This window comes from Trachemys scripta, chromosome 1 (assembly GCF_013100865.1).
Source record: "Trachemys scripta elegans isolate TJP31775 chromosome 1, CAS_Tse_1.0, whole genome shotgun sequence".
Classification (NCBI taxonomy): domain Eukaryota; kingdom Metazoa; phylum Chordata; order Testudines; family Emydidae; genus Trachemys; species Trachemys scripta.
This window is the reverse complement of record NC_048298.1, coordinates 119,763,670-119,781,744: the sequence shown is the minus strand read 5'-3', so window position 1 is coordinate 119,781,744 and position 18,075 is coordinate 119,763,670. Positions and strand designations below refer to the sequence as shown.

The 18,075-nt window shown below is 46.0% G+C and overlaps 1 protein-coding gene across 11 annotated transcripts in view; it reads left to right on the top strand.

Moving 5' to 3' along the window:
- Positions 1-18,075, top strand: part of PACSIN2 (protein kinase C and casein kinase substrate in neurons 2) — a 124,905-nt gene that overhangs the window by 28,979 nt on the left and 77,851 nt on the right. The window contains exon 1 of one of the 11 annotated variants that reach the window (XM_034783328.1): positions 15,054-15,164. The exons of 9 other annotated variants lie outside the window; for them this stretch is intronic. The gene's annotated coding sequence lies outside the window, so the exon portion shown is untranslated. Of the gene's footprint in view, positions 1-15,053; positions 15,196-18,075 lie in introns of those variants that run through there. One more of the 11 variants, XM_034783366.1, reaches the window with a different exon arrangement.

The window sequence follows — 18,075 nt, the reverse complement described above, 5'->3', positions numbered from 1 at the left end:
TATCTCCTTGCTTAACGTTGTAGTTATGTTCTTGGAAAAAAGCAACTAAGCGAAACTATGTCAAGCAAATCCAATTTCACCATAAGAATTAATGTAAATGGGGGGGGGTAGGTTTTAGAGAAATTTTTTTCGCCAGACAAAAGACATCATATACATATACAGTATAAGTTTTAAACAAACAATTTTAAACATACAGTTTAATATTGTACTCAGCAATGATGATTGTGAGTTTTGTTGAGGTGGTGGAGTCAGAGGGTGGAAGAGTGTGGATTATCTGGCTGCTGCTCCTCTTGCTGTTCTTGCTGAACTTTCCCAACTTGGAAAAACGCATCTAGAGATTGTATTGCTCTCTCTCTTTTTCTTTTCCCCCTTTGTAAATTTCTTTATAGCAAATCATTACATATCCAACTCCCCTAATCACATTGGAGCTGTGTTCCCTGTTAGGATCGTCATCACTAAGGGTTTGCAAGCCAGCTTCAATCATTTGGAAAGCTTCAGAAAGGCATTTGGCAGTCAAGTTTCGATGGGTTAGTTCTTCTTTTACTTTTTTGGCACTCGTCTTCCGTTGCTCTCATCACCTCTAGTTGCATCAGATCTTCATTGGCTAGCTCTTCTGTGTGTGATTGAAGAAGTTGTGTAACGTCAGCTTCTTCCACCTCATCAAAACCCGCTTTCTTGGCCAAGCCGAGGATACTTTCTTTATAGTGGGGACAACATCTTTAAATCCTTTAAGTCATTGACACATTCAGGCCACAATTTCCCCCACACACCACTCATGCATGCCTGAGTAACTTCAGCCCAGGACTCACCAAGGTTATTGATGCACTTGAGGATGTTGTAGTCACGCCAAAATTGCCGAATCGTAGGCTTGCCTTCCCCATCAGTGCTTCTGATGAGCTGGTCAAAAGTACGGCGTAAGTAATATGTCTTAAATGCAGTGATGGCTCCTTGGTCTCTGGGTTGGGTGAGTGATGTAGTGTTAGGTGGCAGAAAGATAACATTGACATTTTCACACAGGTAGTCCAGGTTGATGGGATGAGCCGGTGCATTATCAATAAGTAATAAAATCTTGAAATCAAGATTTTCCTTGGCACAGTATTCCTTCTATGCAGGGACGGCATAGAGAGTCAGCCATTCTGAAAAGTAATTCCAGTTATCCATGTCTTCTTATTGGATCTCCAAATGACCGGAAGGAAATTTTCCTTTGAAAATCCCTTGAGATCTCCTGGTGTTTCGGATTAGTACACGGTCAGCAGTTTCATCTTCATGTCTCCGACAGCAGTACCACCGAGGTTAGGTGGTCTTTAGCTGCTTTTAACAGGGTGCTGTCTTCTCCTCTCGGGGAATGTAAGTCCGTTCAGGCATCCTCTTCCAGTAGAGGCCCATTTCATCGACATTGAAGACTTGCTTAGGTGAATAGCTGCCTTCCTCAATTATTTTCTTGAGATAGTTGGGGAATTTTTTAATATCGACACTAGCCGCCTCACCGGACATCTTGATGTTATGCAGGTGGAAGCGTCTCTTGAACTGATTAAACCATCCACGACTTGCCGTGAACGTCTCGGTCTGTGATCCTTCACCTTGGTCTCTCTCTTCAAATTGTCATACAAACTTTTTTTCTTAGCTTGTTTCACTAGCAAATTTAGAGATATGTTCCGCTGGTTTTGGTCCTCTATCCACACTGAGAGAAGACGCTCCATGTTTTCCATCAAACTACTTCTTGATCAAGTTACTTTAGTAGCATTAAGCGGTGTTATGCACTGAGCATTAGCACTAATCTTGTTGGCATTAGTCAGATTTGTTCTCACAGTGGTCCGAGTAAGACCTAGAGTGATGCCAATGTCAACCGCACGCTCCCCTGCATCAAAAGGCCTTAAAACATATAATTTAGTACCCAAACTTATGGTCTTCCTGATTTTCTTACTGCTACTGCTAAGCACTCAACTATCACTTGCTGGGTGTTTTTGACTCATGATGCTAGGTGATACAGTACGATTACAACACACTAGAAATGTTCAGGGAATACTGTATTTGAACTGACACAACGTAAACAACAATGGCTGTTTAGTATAGTCTAGTATAATGTTTGTTGCTATAGTAGTTTCCGCCCCAATCTGCATGAAGAGTGATACATAGCCCTCTACCGTTACATTTAAAACAGACTTGCACAGGGCCACTGGAACAATGTCCTATGTCAGCCCCTTGAGCCCCTTTTGTTTCTTGCTCACGCACGTTAGCAGCAGCTCCCCTTTCCCCAAATCTCCCTGCAGTCACTAATCAGAGGATTGTCTGGGGACCTGCTCATGAGCTCCCTGAGCTTCTCCTAAAGCAACCGTGTTGATATCAGGTGGGATATTTCCCAGGGATTGCCTTGCTGCTAAATGAGCACTCAGCTGAGCCCTCAAGGGTTAACACGTTGTTAACATAGCCTCACACTCTACAGGGCAGCACCGATGGAGGGAGGAGACACAATAGACATATGGCAGCAGCTCAAACGCTTCCCTGTGGAAACTGAATGAGATGATGAAGCCATGTTATCCCACTAGCGCGCATCACTCCATCCTTCAGATGGTGCATGCACAGGTGCCAACTTTCCAAAGTGCTGGGGGGGTGCTCAAGCCCCGGCTCTGCCCCAGGCCTGCACCCACTCCATCCCTTTTCCCAAGGCCCTATCCGGTATCTTCCCGCCCCTGCTCCATCCCCTCCCCCGGGTATGCTGCGTCCTCGCTCCGTCTCCCTTGGCCCCAGCCTCCCGAATGCCGCGAAACGGCTGATTGCGGAGGATGGGAGGCGTGGAGAGGGAGCGGGGAGGTGCTGATCTGCGGGGCCTGCTGGCAGGCAGGAGGTGCTGAGGGTGGAGGTGGAGACGTTATAACCAAACATTGTGCAACTTTAAACAAGCATGTTATCTAATAGAACAGAGACATAACAACAAAACGACATTAACTGGGATGACGTTAAGTGAGGAGTTACTGTACTCACCTCTGACTTTAAGGTCTCTCTGCCCCCACACATCTCTTGAGTTGTGGCCTGCACTGTTCTGTTGCACTTCGCAGTTTTTGTTTCATGGCTTGTTTAATGAAAAGGTTCTTTGTAATTAGATAATTGTTTTTAATATGTTTAATAATTGAAACAAAACTGAAAAATGACAGTTGAAGGTTCATTTGTTTGTTACATGATAGATTCTCTACTAATAAAAGACGTCAACATTTTATTCATATGGAGTCCACAGTTCATATCACAGAGAAAAGTTTGTGCTAATTCACAAGATTTTACAAACATAGGCAAAGACACGAGGTACATAGTGACTGCCACAATGTTGTACTTCCACTCCCCATAACACTGAACTAAAGAAAAAAAACTCTGCTACACCTCCCTGGGTTAAAAGCTGGATGTACAGCTGCACAATACAGTATTAGGCCTGAGACTAAAAATAAGAGCAACAGGCATCCTAGTTAATATTGCCCTGGCTGTTTGCGTTTTGTATTGGACATCATGCTGGCTGCCACTCAAACCTCTGAGCAAATCTCTTCACCTCAGCTTCCACCTATCGCTAAGGCTTTCTCCTTACTCTTGCAAATACTGTGAACAATACAACATGCTGCTATGATCTTTGGGGTTTTTTATGCTGCTTCCAACCTATTCCACATCAAGCGCCATCTCCCTTTCAAACATACAGATGCACACTCCATTATCATTTTGCAGCTACTGAGGCGGTAGTTAAAACAGTTTCTTCCTTCTGATCAAGTGCCCTGTGAATGGTTTTATTCTTCTTCGAGTGCTTGCTCATATCCATTCCATTAGGTGTGCGCGCGCCGCGTGCACGATCGTTGGAAGATTTTCTACCCTAGCAACACCGGCGGGTCGGCTGTGGAGCCCCCTAGAGTGGCGCCTTCATGGCGCTGAATATATACCCCAGCCGACCCGGCGCCCCCTCAGTTCCTTCTTACCGCCCCTGACGGTCGTTGGAACTGTGGAGCGCGGCATAGCTGTTCTCCACTCTCCCTAGCTTAGTTAGTTATTCGCAGTTATAGTTATAGTTATAGTTCTAGAGTTTATAGTTTTTAAAAGTTGTTCTAGTTATTATAGTAGTTCAGGGGATTAAGGGGGTCCTCTCCCCCTTTCTCCCCCGGCCGCGGGCCCGGGCTCATGCCCAACGCTCCCGGCTTCAAGCAGTGCGCCTCCTGCGCTAAGCCTATGCCCACGAGCGACCCGCACGACTCCTGTCTGAAGTGCCTGGGAGAGTCCCATCAAACAGATAAGTGCAAGATCTGTAAGGCCTTCAGACCAAGGACCAAGAAAGAGCGGGACTTTCGGCTCCGGCAACTCCTGATGGAGGCGGCACTTAGTCCGGACGCTCCCTCTACAAGCCAGGCCCCGGCACCTAGTGCCTCGGTGCGCAGTGCCCCGGCGGCACCGGCCATGCCGACCACGCGAGTGGCGTCGGACAAGCCTCCCCGGCACCGGACCTCGTCGGCACCGCAAGTACAGCAAGTGCCTCGACGCCGGTCATTGTCCCCGGGGCATAAAAAAGCCCATAAGACGGGGGCCTCCGTGCCGAAGACGCCGGCTCCCCCAGTGCCGGGGGTAGAGCCGAGTCTGCCGGTGGAGCACCGGAAACAGGTGCCTCCAGCACTGTCGACTCCGGCGCCGAGGCCGTTGAGTCCGGTGCAGATAGCATCTCCACCGAGACCGGCGGTGATACAGTGCCTCCCATCGACTCCAGAGACCTTCGCGGCGGCGAGAGACTTGATAGCTCTCACGGAGCCGGCACCGCCTCAACCACCGGCACCGACGGCACCGTTGACTCGCCCGGTCCAGTCGAGGGGGAAACCTGCCTTGATGCGCCCTCCATCGCAAGGGCTGGAACCTCGGCACCGGTCCAGGTCCCGAAGCAGGTCCCCACGCCGCTCGCAGTCCCGGCGCCGAATATCACCTCGGCACCGGTCGTACTCGCGGCCAAGATCTTCGTCGCGGCACCGCTCTATGTCCCGGCACCGCTATGATCGTCGGCACCGATCAACGTCGAGACGTAGTTCTCGGCACCGCTACGGTCGACGCTCGACGTCGAGAGGCCGCTCCCGGCACCGGGCATACTCCAGGTCCTCGTCGAGGTCCAGATCCGGCTCCCGGCACCGACGAGGTCATCGGCACTGATCGCGGTCCCGGCACCGATCGCCGGCACCGCGTAGAGATAGATCATCTCCGGACCGGCACCGTGCGGCACCGCAGCCCACGGGAATCGTTTCGACTCTCTCGGCACCGCCATGGCCATCAAGATCGGTGTCTCGCTCCTCGGAGGACCTGTCGAGATCGGCATACCCCCCTCAAGGGCAAGCCGAGGAACAGGACTTGGGCCATTGGCAGGAGATAACAGAGGACCATTCTCATGGCCCATCTCACTGGTCGTTTTGGACCCCGTGGGCGTACCACCAGGAGCAAGGGGCTCCAATACCCTCGACCTCTCGCTCGGGTCACTCCGTTAGAAGGGCCCCGGAGTCCACCATCTCTCGGCCTCCGCCAGGGGACATGGAGGCTTCCGTGTCCGCACCACCCGACGCCCTGGACCCAAGCACAGATGATGCTCCGGCTCAGGAGCAGGGGGACCAGGACCCTCCCTTGGATCCTGTACCACCGGAGGCATCTTCCTCTTCCTCTCCGGATGAGGCAGTGGCGGGCACATCATGCACAGGTCCACCTCCAATAGATCTTTGGGCTCACCAGGATCTCCTGCGTAGGATGGCCCGTAATATGGACCTGCAGGCGGAGGAGATAGTGGAGGTGCAGGACCCTATCGTGAATATCCTTGGAGCGGATGCCCCATCGAGGGTGGCGTTACCCCTGATCCGCACGATACAGGCCAATGCAGCTACGATATGGCAAACTCCTGCCTCTATCCCACCCACAGCGAGAGGGGTGGAAAGGAAATACTTTGTCCCGTCTAAAGACTACGGGTACTTGTATACCCACCCCCAACCGTGTTCACTGGTGGTGGCATCAGTGAACGCAAGAGAGCGCCACGGTCAGCAGGCTGCAGCGCCTAAATCAAAGGAGGCTAAGCGACTCGATTTGTTTGGCCGTAAAGTTTACTCAGCCGGAGGGCTGCAACTTAGAGCGGCGAACCAGCAGGCGCTCCTGAGCCGCTACAACTTTAACTCCTGGAACTCTATGGGGAAGTTTAAGGAGTTGGTTCCCCAAGAGTCCAGGGAGGAGTTTGGAGCCATGGTAGAGGAGGGTAAGAAGGTGGCTCGGACCTCCTTACAGACCGCCTTAGACATAGCGGACTCTGCTGCAAGAACCCTGGCATCAGGTATCGCTATGCGGAGGATCTCCTGGCTCCAGGTTTCGGGTTTGCCTCAGGAACTGCAGCAAACCCTGCAGGATTTGCCCTTCGAAGAACAAGGGTTGTTTTCAGAAAAGACGGACTCTCGCCTGCAGAGCCTCAAGGACTCCAGGACAATCATGCGTTCCCTGGGGATGCATGTTGCGGGCCCTCAGCGCAGGCCATTTAGGCCGCAGCCTCAGCGCTTCTACCCCCCCCCCCGCCTCGTCAGAGACAGGACTCGGCCCGGAGGCGAGGGCGAGGTGGTAGAAGAAGGTGGACCGGCCCTCAACCCGGCCAGAACCAGGGGCCACCTAGACCACCTTCAGGCCCCAGGCAGAACTTTTGAAGGTGCGGTCGAGGACGGCGCCCCAGTCATTCCCCAGGATCCAGCCCCCTCCTTTTGGGATCGCCTCTCCCACTTCCACCGTGCTTGGTCCCTTATAACTTCGGACCGTTGGGTCCTCCGCACGGTGGAGAGGGGATACGCTATCCAGTTTTCTTCTATCCCCCCCCTCCCACCCCCCTTCCCCGTCCCTCTTCAGGGACCCTTCTCACGAGCAACTTCTGAGATAGGAGGTTTCTACGCTCCTGGCCATGGGGGCCATAGAGGAGGTTCCGATAGAGTTAAGGGGCAGGGGATTTTATTCCCGTTACTTCCTGATCCCCAAGTCCAAAGGAGGTCTGCGGCCCATCTTGGACTTGCGCGGACTCAACAAATTCGTAGTAAAGTTGAAGTTCCGCATGGTCTCTTTGGGGGCCATTATCCCTTCCCTCGATCCTGGAGACTGGTTCGCCGCCCTCGACATGAAAGACGCATACTTTCACATCACAATTTACCCACCTCACAGACGCTTCCTGCGATTCGTGGTAAACACGGTGCACTACCAATTTGCAGTCCTTCCCTTCGGCCTATCCTCGGCCCCAAGAGTGTTCACGAAATGTATGGCTGTCGTGGCAGCGTACCTTCGCCGACAAGGGATACAGGTGTTCCCGTACCTAGACGACTGGCTGGTACGCGGTCGCACCAAGGAGCATGTTCAAGCTCATGTCCACATAATAGTGCACGCATTCAACGAGTTGGGCATCCTACTCAACAAGGACAAATCCACTCTAGAACCTACCCAGAGAATAGAATTCATCGGCGCAGTTCTAGACTCCAGACGTGCAAAAGCCATCCTGCCAGACAACCGCTTTGGCACCATCAAGAACCTCATTCAAGGGCTCAAGGCCTTCCCAACTACCACGGTGAGGTCGTGCCTTACCCTGCTGGGTCACATGGCTTCCTGCACGTACGTAACCAGGCATGCCAGACTTCGGCTTCGCCCACTTCAAACCTGGGTGTCATCAATATACCGTCCACATCGGGACAGCCTGAACATGGTGGTCACGGTCCCGAACTCGGTCCTGACCTCCCTCACCTGGTGGCTAGATCACAATGTGGTCTGCGAGGGGATGCCTTTTCACACCCCACAACCCTCTCTGCACCTGGTCACAGACGCTTCATCTCTGGGTTGGGGCGCCCATCTCAACGAACACCATACCCAGGGCCTGTGGACTGCACCCCAGTTAGCCCTGCACATCAATGTTCGGGAACTGATGGCGGTGCGCCTGGCGTGCCAGGCATTTCTCAATCTCCTACGTGGCCGTTGTGTGTTAGTTCTCATCAACAACACCACGGCCATGTTTTACATCAACAAGCAAGGAGGAGCACGTTCGTCAATTCTATGCCAAGAGGCCATTCGCCTGTGGGACTTCTGCATCGCCCACTCAATCCATCTCACGGCATCGTTCCTCCCTGGAGTCCAGAACACTCTAGCGGACCGGCTCAGCAGGTCCTTCCAGATGCACGAGTGGTCTATCCGTCCGGACATTATACATTCCATCTTCCAGAAGTGGGGGTTTCCCCAGATAGACCTGTTTGCATCTCGAGACAACAGGAAGTGCCACGTGTTCTGCTCCCTACAAGGTCGAGCTCCGGGCTCCCTCTCGGATGCGTTTCTCCTTCCCTGGAAAGACCACCTGTTTTATGCCTTCCCTCCGTTTCCTCTGGTCCACAAGGTACTGCTCAAATTGCGCAGAGACCAGGCACAGGTAATTCTGATCGCTCCAGCGTGGCCGAGACAACATTGGTACACCACACTGTTGGAACTCTCGGTTCAGACACCGATCCCGCTTCCATTATGTCCGGATCTCATCTCTCAGGACCACGGCAGGCTGCGTCACCCCGACCTGCAATCACTCCACCTCACGGCGTGGCTGCTCCATGGTTCGCCCAGGCAGAGCAGCAATGCTCGCACTCTGTCCAACAGATTCTGCTGATCAGTAGGAAGCCCTCAACACGCACCACGTACCTGGCCAAGTGGAAGCGGTTCTCCTGTTGGTGCGAACAACGAGCCACATCCCCGTTGCAGGCACCCATTCCTCTCATTTTGGAATATCTCCTCTCCCTAAAACAGCAGGGGTTGGCGATATCTTCAATTAGAGTTCACCTGGCCGCTATATCGGCCTTTCACCCAAGGGAACTCGCGTCCTCGGTATTCTCTAACCCGATGGTCGTTAGATTCCTCAAGGGCTTAGACCGGATGTACCCACAACAACGTCAGCCCGTCCCGACGTGGGACCTCAACCTGGTTCTCTCCAAGCTCACAGGTCCTCCATTCGAGCCACTGGCCACCTGTTCACTTCTGTACCTATCCTGGAAGACAGCCTTCCTCGTAGCCATCACCTCAGCAAGGCGCGTTTCTGAACTCAGGGCGCTTACATCTGAGCCCCCCCTTACACAGTTTTTCATAAGGATAAAGTGCAGCTTCGTCCACATCCTGCCTTTCTCCCTAAGGTGGTTTCCCCCTTTCATATCAACCAGGATATATTTCTCCCGGTCTTTCATCCTAAACCACATGCCACTCGCCAGGATCAACGTTTGCATTCCCTGGACGTACGCAGGGCCCTGGCCTTCTATATTGACCGCACAAAGCACTTTAGAAAGACGACGCAACTCTTCGTTGCAGTGGCCGACCGAATGAAAGGCTCACCGGTCTCCTCACAACGCCTATCCTCCTGGATTACGTCTTGCATCCGGACTTGCTACGACCTGGCAGGCGTCTCAGCACCGCACCTCACCGCTCACTCCACGAGGGCCCAAGCTTCCTCGACTGCTTTCCTGGCACATGTTCCGATCCAGGACATTTGTAGGGCGGCGGTTTGGTCATTAGTCCACACGTTTACAGCTCACTATGCACTAGTGCGGCAGTCCAGGGACGATGCTGCATTCGGGTCAGCAGTCTTGCACACAGCAATGTCTCACTCCGACCCCACCACCTAAGTTGGGCTTGGGAGTCACCTAATGGAATGGATATGAGCAAGCACTCGAAGAAAAGACGGTTACTCACCGTTGTAACTGTTGTTCTTCGAGATGTGTTGCTCATATCCATTCCAAACCCGCCCCCCGTCCCCACTGTCGGAGTAGCCGGCAAGAAGGAACTGAGGGGGCGCCGGGTCGGCTGGGGTATATATTCAGCGCCATGAAGGCGCCACTCTAGGGGGCTCCACAGCCGACCCGCCGGTGTTGCTAGGGTAGAAAATCTTCCGACGATCGTGCACGCGGCGCGCACACACCTAATGGAATGGATATGAGCAACACATCTCGAAGAACAACAGTTACAACGGTGAGTAACCGTCTTTTAACTAGGGAAGCAGAGGATAATCCTGGATCCTCCCAGGTTAACCAGAGCAATGTTCAATTGGACAAACAGTCCTTTCCCCACTAATTTAAATAGAGCTGAGTTCTGAAAGATCCTAGCATCGTGGACCCTTCCAGACCACCCAGCCTTTGTTTGTAAGCCTGCAGTGGTGGTTGACGAGTCCATGGAGCACCATGAAGAAATACCCCATTTTGTTTATGAATTCTGAGCCCTGATACGAGGGTGGAGGGGCAAATAGTAGGCACATGGGTCACCTCAGTTGTCCCAGTCAGTTTGGGAATTTCATGCATGCAAAGCCATCAGTCTCCTGAGTGTTACCAAACTTTATAACTCAGAGCAACAGTACCTTATCCATGGCATTACACACATGCTTGATAGTGGCCCCAACAGTCAGTCTCCCCATGGCAACTTGTTTGGCTAAAGAACTGGTAAAAGTTCCTGATCGCAGTTACAGCCAGCTTCTCTATGGGTATGGGGCACTGCATTTTGCTAAGCTGTCATTGTAGCTCTGGGGTTAGTTCAGCATGTATCTCCAAAATGGTTTTCTTTGCCATCCTGAAATTCTTGCCTCTGCTGGTCATCCCGGATCTGCAGATCTATTCTTTTCTATCAATCCATACTGGTTTCCTGAGCCCAGAAACTGCTCCTGTAGTAACTGTTGCTAGGTGTCCTCTTCTTGTCCTCATCTTGCTTCCTCCGCCACCATTGAAGCACCTGCTGCAGCCTGAGGAGCTGCTGCTGCAGCCCGTCATCTGCTTGGTGGAGCGGTGGGCAAAGTCTAAATCCACATAGCTATATTAACCAGAAGTGCATTCAATTCTTCATTAGCTGTGCACTTTATTAACTTGATTAACAATTTCCTGCATGCTTTAATATGACTTCCCCCCAAAGGTTCTTGACTTGGGCAAATAGAAACATTATTCTTGGTGACACTCAAATGCATTTTTCCTGTAAAAATTGCAGCTTTAAACTCTCAGATGCTTTGCCCTTAAAGCTCTTTTTTTTTTTTTTTTAAAAAAAGCAGATTGGTGGTTTTTTTTTTTTTTTTGATCCCACAGAAAGTAGAGAACAATTGCTTGACTGGTGCACTGCAGCATACAGTAGTTGTATAACGATGGTTTTACAATGCTAGCCCCATCTAATGCCCAGTCAGGTGACCCACTCCAGTAACCACAGAATACCATAACCATAAGTAAAGTATTGTAGCCAAGATATTCACTCTTTGGTGCTACATAGAGCTTTTCCTCAGTAGTTTCATATTGTAAGTTGATTTCCTTGGATAGCTTCAAGGCCTTTTCCCTCTCCTACCCTAGCAATTGAGGATCATGCATGTAAAAATGAGGGCAAGGAAATGGTGTAGACTTAAGGCTGATTCTACATGAAAGCTAGTTGAGTGTTTCACCATCAGAGCATAGTGTGTAGTGTAGCTAAATGTATATGTAAGCTCAAATTTAACAAACATTATGTACAAATGTAGGAGAAAAACCTGAATAATTGTAGGAGAGGCTGGTAGCACTGCCTGTTAAGGTTGCCTGACAATTCCTATTATATTGGACTAACTGTATAATATAAACCTGTAGTCCCAGGGAGAATTGCTTTTCTTCTCTTGGCTCTGTTAAAGGCTGGAGGAAACAATATGTAGATCTGATTTAGTTGATTAGTTCTAGAAGTTGGATTTGAATTACCTCTTTTGAGGTTCAAGTTTGATATCTTTAATTCTAAAATGGCTTTGTTCCTGAAGGTGCAGAAATCATTCCAGTATTTACTTTATTTACTGTTTTCCCAGTGGTTCACTAAGTATACTTTAAATTGAATGTAAAACAAACTGTAATTGCTGCTTTGGGTTGACTGTTGCATCAGAATACAAATAAATGATTGATGTTAATAGTGCACAGCTTGTTGCTGTTTAACAACAGAGTCAGTAAAGCAAAAAAACAAGAGGCTTTTGACAAAATAAAGTGAACTCTCAAAAAAAAAATAGATCGTTGTATCCTGGATTGGTAATTCTGCATCGGATTTCTTCTCAAATTGTAAATTTTATTTTTTCCTCTAAAGTTGGATGACTGTAGAGATTACAACAATGCATATTAGTACATTAATTTAATTAAAGCTGTAGTTAGAGTTGCCAACTTTCTAATAACACAAAACCAAACACCCCTACTCCATCCCTTCTCTGAGGCCCAGTCCCCCGCTCACTCCATGTTTTCTAAAGGCAACACCTTTTTGTACACGGTAAAAATTTTAGTTTACTACTTTAGCTCTAAGGCGACTGGCTTAAGAAAGTCTGAACAAACCTTCAACTTGCTAGTTAAACTACTTGTAAGATTTTGAATTTGTTAATGACATTAATGTTTAAAGGGATATTTTCGGGTACTTTAGACCTACGATTTAGTATGCAGTAATTTTTTTTATTTAAAAAAACCTAAGTATATGAAAACTTAAAAATGTCAGTGAAGTCTTCAGTTTAAATCAGCACAAATATAAATGCTTATAATTCCCTCTAAATGCATATAGCAATCAATATCCCCTTACAGTGTTGGCAACCTCATGTTGCAGTAGTATGGTGATGTATGAGAATCTGAAAGTGAAATTGGCTAGAACAGCAGTTCTCAAACTTCCTTGCACGATGACCCCCTTCTGACAACAAAAATTACTACGTGACCCAGGGCGGGGTGGAGCCCAAACTTTGCCATCCCAGGCTGAAGCCCTTGGGCTTTGGCTTCAGCCCACCTGGCCCCAGCAAGTCTAATGCTGGCCCTGGCAACCCCATTAAAATAGTTGCGACCCACTTTGGGGTCTTGACCCACAGTTTTGAGAACTGCTGGGCTAGAATTAAAAGTGAATGCAAGAGCCTATCTGAATTATGGTTTAAGTTGGAACAATGTTTAAACAGAGTTCAAACATGATCCAAAACTCAACAGTCTCTTTTCAAGCTCTGTCTTGTCTTTTGTCTTTATCTGCAGTAAATAAGATTCAAAAGGTAAACTGTCTAAAGAACAATTTGGTGTGTTTAGCTTAAAGGTTAAAAAAAGTTAATTACAAATAGATAAGAACATTATATTTTAAGCAATAGTGTCGTTAATATTTTTAGTCTCAGATCTGAATAATTTTCGGTTTTCTTGTAATGCTATTGTGCCTGCTTCAGTTTTTCAAATCTTGATTTGGAAACAGTTTGGATAAAAAGCTCCATTGTTGATTCATTTAAAAAGAACAGATCATTGTTTTGTTAAATGAAACAAGAATTAGAAAGGCCAGGTGTGTCTTTCATATGGATAGTACAGAAAACTACATTCCTCTGAGGTCCTGAGTCAGTAAGTTCTGCACCAATGCCAAAAAAAAAAGTTCTGCTGGATAGAGGTAGAAGTGATTGTTTTAAGGTCTGATCTTTTTGAACCATTGCAGTTGGAAATGAATACTTTCCAGTTGCAAAAAGCAACTAAATAGTACTAAATGATAAATAATCATTATTATCTTGACAGCACAAGCATAACTACGAGACTGCACTTTAATGTCTTTTGGGAGATAGGATGTGGTGTCTGAAGAGATGAGTGTACCTTGATGGTTCATGCAGCCATTATCTTTGACTGTTAGACCTTCTGTCTCACAGAAGGGTATCTATCCATGACCGCTGCAATTTCGTTTCTTGGGCACAATCTCAACACCTGTTTACGTGTGTTTAGGCTGGTCTACACTTAAATCTTTTGCCAGTATAGTAAGGTTGGTTAGGAATGTGACTTTTAATGACATTTCCATATTAGCAAAAGTCCTAATATGGATGCAGTTATACCAGCAAAAAAGTGCTTTTGCCAATATAGCTTATTTCACTCAGCAAACCAGTATAATAATCAAACGGTTTTGGCTGGTATAAGCTGTGCCTACACTAGGAAAAGGTTTTTCAAATATAACTATACTAGAAGCCTTTTCTAGTGTAACCTGGGACTTTGAAAATACAGGAAAAGGACACAACCTTTATTCCCTGTCCTAACCTTCAGGAAAAAAATCCCAGTAAGACACTACATAGGAAAGTCTGTGTCCACCTTTCTCTCCTTACTTCCTCCAGTTTGCTCTGTTGTGTGAGGGTCAGATTTCTTTTTATTTCCCCACCTACTCATCTTTCCTCATCTTTAGGTTTTTCTGGGTTATTTCAAGCGGAGCCTTCTGTTGTAGGTAGCATGTCATGCCAGTTAGTCCTCACTAATAGTGACAGGAAAGAAATCTCTGCTAGGGATGGTTTATGGGGTAAAATTGATCTAAACGAAAAATCAATGAACATATATGGAGATATACCTATCTCATAGAACTGGAAGGGACCTTGAAAGGTCATAGAGTCCAGTCCCCTGCCTTCCACTAGCAGGACCAAGTATTGTCCCTGACTCTCCCTCCCCGCAGATCCCTAAATGGCCCCCTCAAGGATTGAACTCACAACACTGGGTTTAGCAGGCCAATGTTCAAACCAAGGAGCTAAAAAAGCAAAAGCTCTAGTTGCACTTTAAATTGAAACAATTTAGTTTTCTTGAAATTTGTTAGCTTTATCCTACAGGCTTGGACTTGCTTCTATTCTGTGTCAGTATTATATTAGTGGTTATTAACCCCTCCCACCCCCAAATACTCTTCCTGAAACACAGTAATCCAACTTTTAAAGTCTGTAAAAAATAGAAACGTCATAGCTAACTCTTAACTAGGGGTGTGCATGTGTATTTGTGAAATTGGTACCACAACAATTTCAATTTCACTGGTATAGTTAAACAAAAAAATTAAACTTTCTCCTTTAACTCTTCCCTAGGCTAATCATATATTTTAAAAATGTATTCAGTGAATTCATACTTTGAATGAAAGATTTATGTTTGAGCATTCAGATTTATTATAGTGTGTAGGAAAGGCAGTCCCGATGTATTACTGCGGTACGTAAATATCAGGAATGGTTGTGAAAAACCTGATCTGTGAGAACACTGCAATGTGAAGGAATGACCTTAGTTTGAGCTACAAGGATTTCAGCAGCCAACAGGAAATGATGAAATGAGCTCTGAGAGAATTCTGCTTGTGGAACTGGAGGTCATACAGAGCTGTGTAAGGAAAAGACAGGTACTGAAGCTGGTCTGTGAAGTTATGCAACTGAACTTGGCATCTGGAAGAAAAATGTGAGTTACTTAAGGTGTACATTTTATTAAGGTAGACCTTATGCAAACTGCATGTTTAATGAATTGTTAAACAGCTTTAATTTTTTTCAGAGCCCTCCTAGGTTTCGGCTGCTTAGTACAAATAGTTTGAAACTATTTTGGCTGAACTGATATTTAGCTAGCAGCTTGGAAAAAAAAAATACTGAATGAGTTTGGTAAAATGATACCCTACCTTATTAACAGAAGGTATTAGCTAAAATCCATGGAAACATTCTTTCATTTTATCAGTATGGCGATCATATTACTTGTGGTAGAGATTGTGGATTTATGCTTTTGTTTAGCATTGTTTCTATTTTTTTTGTAAGTACTTTACAGATATATGCTTATATTTTGTGATATATGCTCTGTCAGATTCCTGCATACCTTGCTTGACAGCTTATCTTGAAAGAGTTTTCATCTCTGGGGCAATACCTTTATTATGATTTTCCAGTTTCCTTCTATAATCATAGAATCTTGGTGTATTCATGTCATTTTTGCAGCTAGGGAAGCAGTTACTTTGCCAAGATTGCTGTAAATGCTGTTTCATGCCTTTCTGTTAGAGAATACACAAAATTCATGTCCTCTTCTTATTCTACCATCTTTACTACTTACCCCCGCTCCCTGCCCAACAAAAACAAACCAAAAACTCAACCTTCCAGGGGCTAACAGCATAACTTCGTCATACTTCCAAATACCACTGGCTGTTATGCAAGTCATAATACTACTTTCAAATCTGAGTTTCCTACATGTCAAGATGGAGTAAAGCACTGAGCAAACAGTTTTTAATATTTAGCCTGCATAAATGTTGGTGTAAGTAGAGACTTGTATTGAATTAAGATTTTTGCTGTAAGAAGGTTTCATATGTGGGCATCTGTGTAGCTTACTATCCTTTCAATTACCCCAGTTAAATCAATAGTTCAGCTATTTCTCAATCTCATGCTTTAATTTATAACAGGTGATATGGGACAAAGATTAGTGATACACTTCCAGGTTTCTATACTTCTGTAAATTAATAGATTTAAGATATAGTATAATTATTTATACTTAGCAAAATTTTCAATAATAGTTTCTGTATGCACTGTTAAAATGACTCTGCCACAGAGAAGTTTAATGTTAATATTTGGAACACCAAATAGATTTCATTTCTTTCAATACCAAGTTGTTTGAAAGAATTGCTGACCATTGCATGCTTTTCAAAGGTAACCTGATTGGGTGGGGTGGGGAAGAAATAGTTTTGTGCCCTTTTTTGCAGCTTTGTGACATAAATGTGGCCTGAAAGGTTTCAATCACAAGAGCTCTGCTTGGTTTTTCATGTTAGAAATTAAGGTCAGTCATGTTAGAAGACTTTGATAGGAGAAGCAGTGGAATGGGTAACATCACAAGAGCCAAGGGAGTGAAATTGAAATGGGAAGGGATTTTTCATCAGACTGAACTTTCTTTAAACACGTGTTTAGCTTCAGCAACTAACAGTTTAAATAAAAGAAGCCTTCACTAAAGATTCAACACCTCTGCTCCTTCAATTAAGGTACTAAAACTCATTGTCCCTGAGACCTCCCAGTAGTCCTTCAGCAAAAACAAGGAAGGACAGTTGTGATATACTTGTTATTTGTAAAGCCGTTAAAAAATCCCAAAACTTTTAAAGAAGGCCTCCATGATTTTTAATAAAAAAAATTAAAAAATTCTTTGCAGATCACCTTTGAAAGAGCTACAATAATGCAACATTCTGTTCAATTTTTCAGTCTTGTAATTTGAATATAATAATCCTTGTCTGGGATAGACATCTAATTTTCATAGCAAATTTCAGATGTCAGAGGAGTATTGCTCAAATGAAAGTATATGGGTATGTCATCTAAACTGGCAATAGTCCCGTCTTTCTTTGCTAATTATACATGCGCTTGTGCTCACGTACACACTGTGTTCATATAAATGTTTAATTCTTTGGATACTGTGTGAACACATCCCATTCTTTCATTTGACTGCCAGAATAGAAAATGCAGATATTCTATAAAGATTTAATATATGATGAAATAACTGGGGTTCTGGTGAGTGTTCAGGTTTTTTGGGGGTGGTGAGAGTATAAGAGGAAAAGGAGAAACTAATCAGCTCTAATCACCATCATTATTTAGCGAGAGTTTTGTCCATTTAAAACTCTCTCTGCTTTTACACACAATTATTTTGCTCAATGACTATAAAAATTATATAACAAACTGAAATATTCCTAACTCTCTTAAAAAAGGATAAAGACAAGTTGGAAATAGCTTTAAACTTTCTTGTTGCCTGTGTTTCAGGTTACTGAAAAGGAGAAATGACTACAATTTCAAATTACTAATCTTTATTTAGGGTGTCTGTTTCACTTATTTACATTTCACTCATGTTGGTCAAAAATGTTTTGTTTACTTTTTCTTTCTAGCTCTTTTGCATTAGTTGCAATATTAGTGTTTTAAATCAATGGTCATTTTGAAAATTAAAAATTACATTACAGGGAGTCTTGTAAAATGCCTTAGTTTAAAAACGTAAGTTTCTGTTTTGTTTATATTTAATATTTTGGATCTAATTACCCAACAAATTGGCTGTATATTTTCATGGTTCCTATTATAGCAGCAGAAGAGAGTTGCTGTCAGGGTTGGAGAACTGGTTGTCTCCTAATCCCCCCCCGACTTCATCCTGTTACTCCTCTTTAGGGTTTCCAACTGTCTAATTGCACAAACCCAAACACCCTTGCCCCACCCCTTTCATACCCCTTCTGCGAGGCACCGTCCCCACTCACTCCAGTTGCTCGCTCTTCCCAATCCTCACTGACTTCTGCGGGACGGGGTGCAGGCTCTGGGCTACGGGGTGGGGCCGAGGCGTTCAAAGTGTGGGAGGTGCTTCCGGGCTGAGCGTGGGGCAGGTG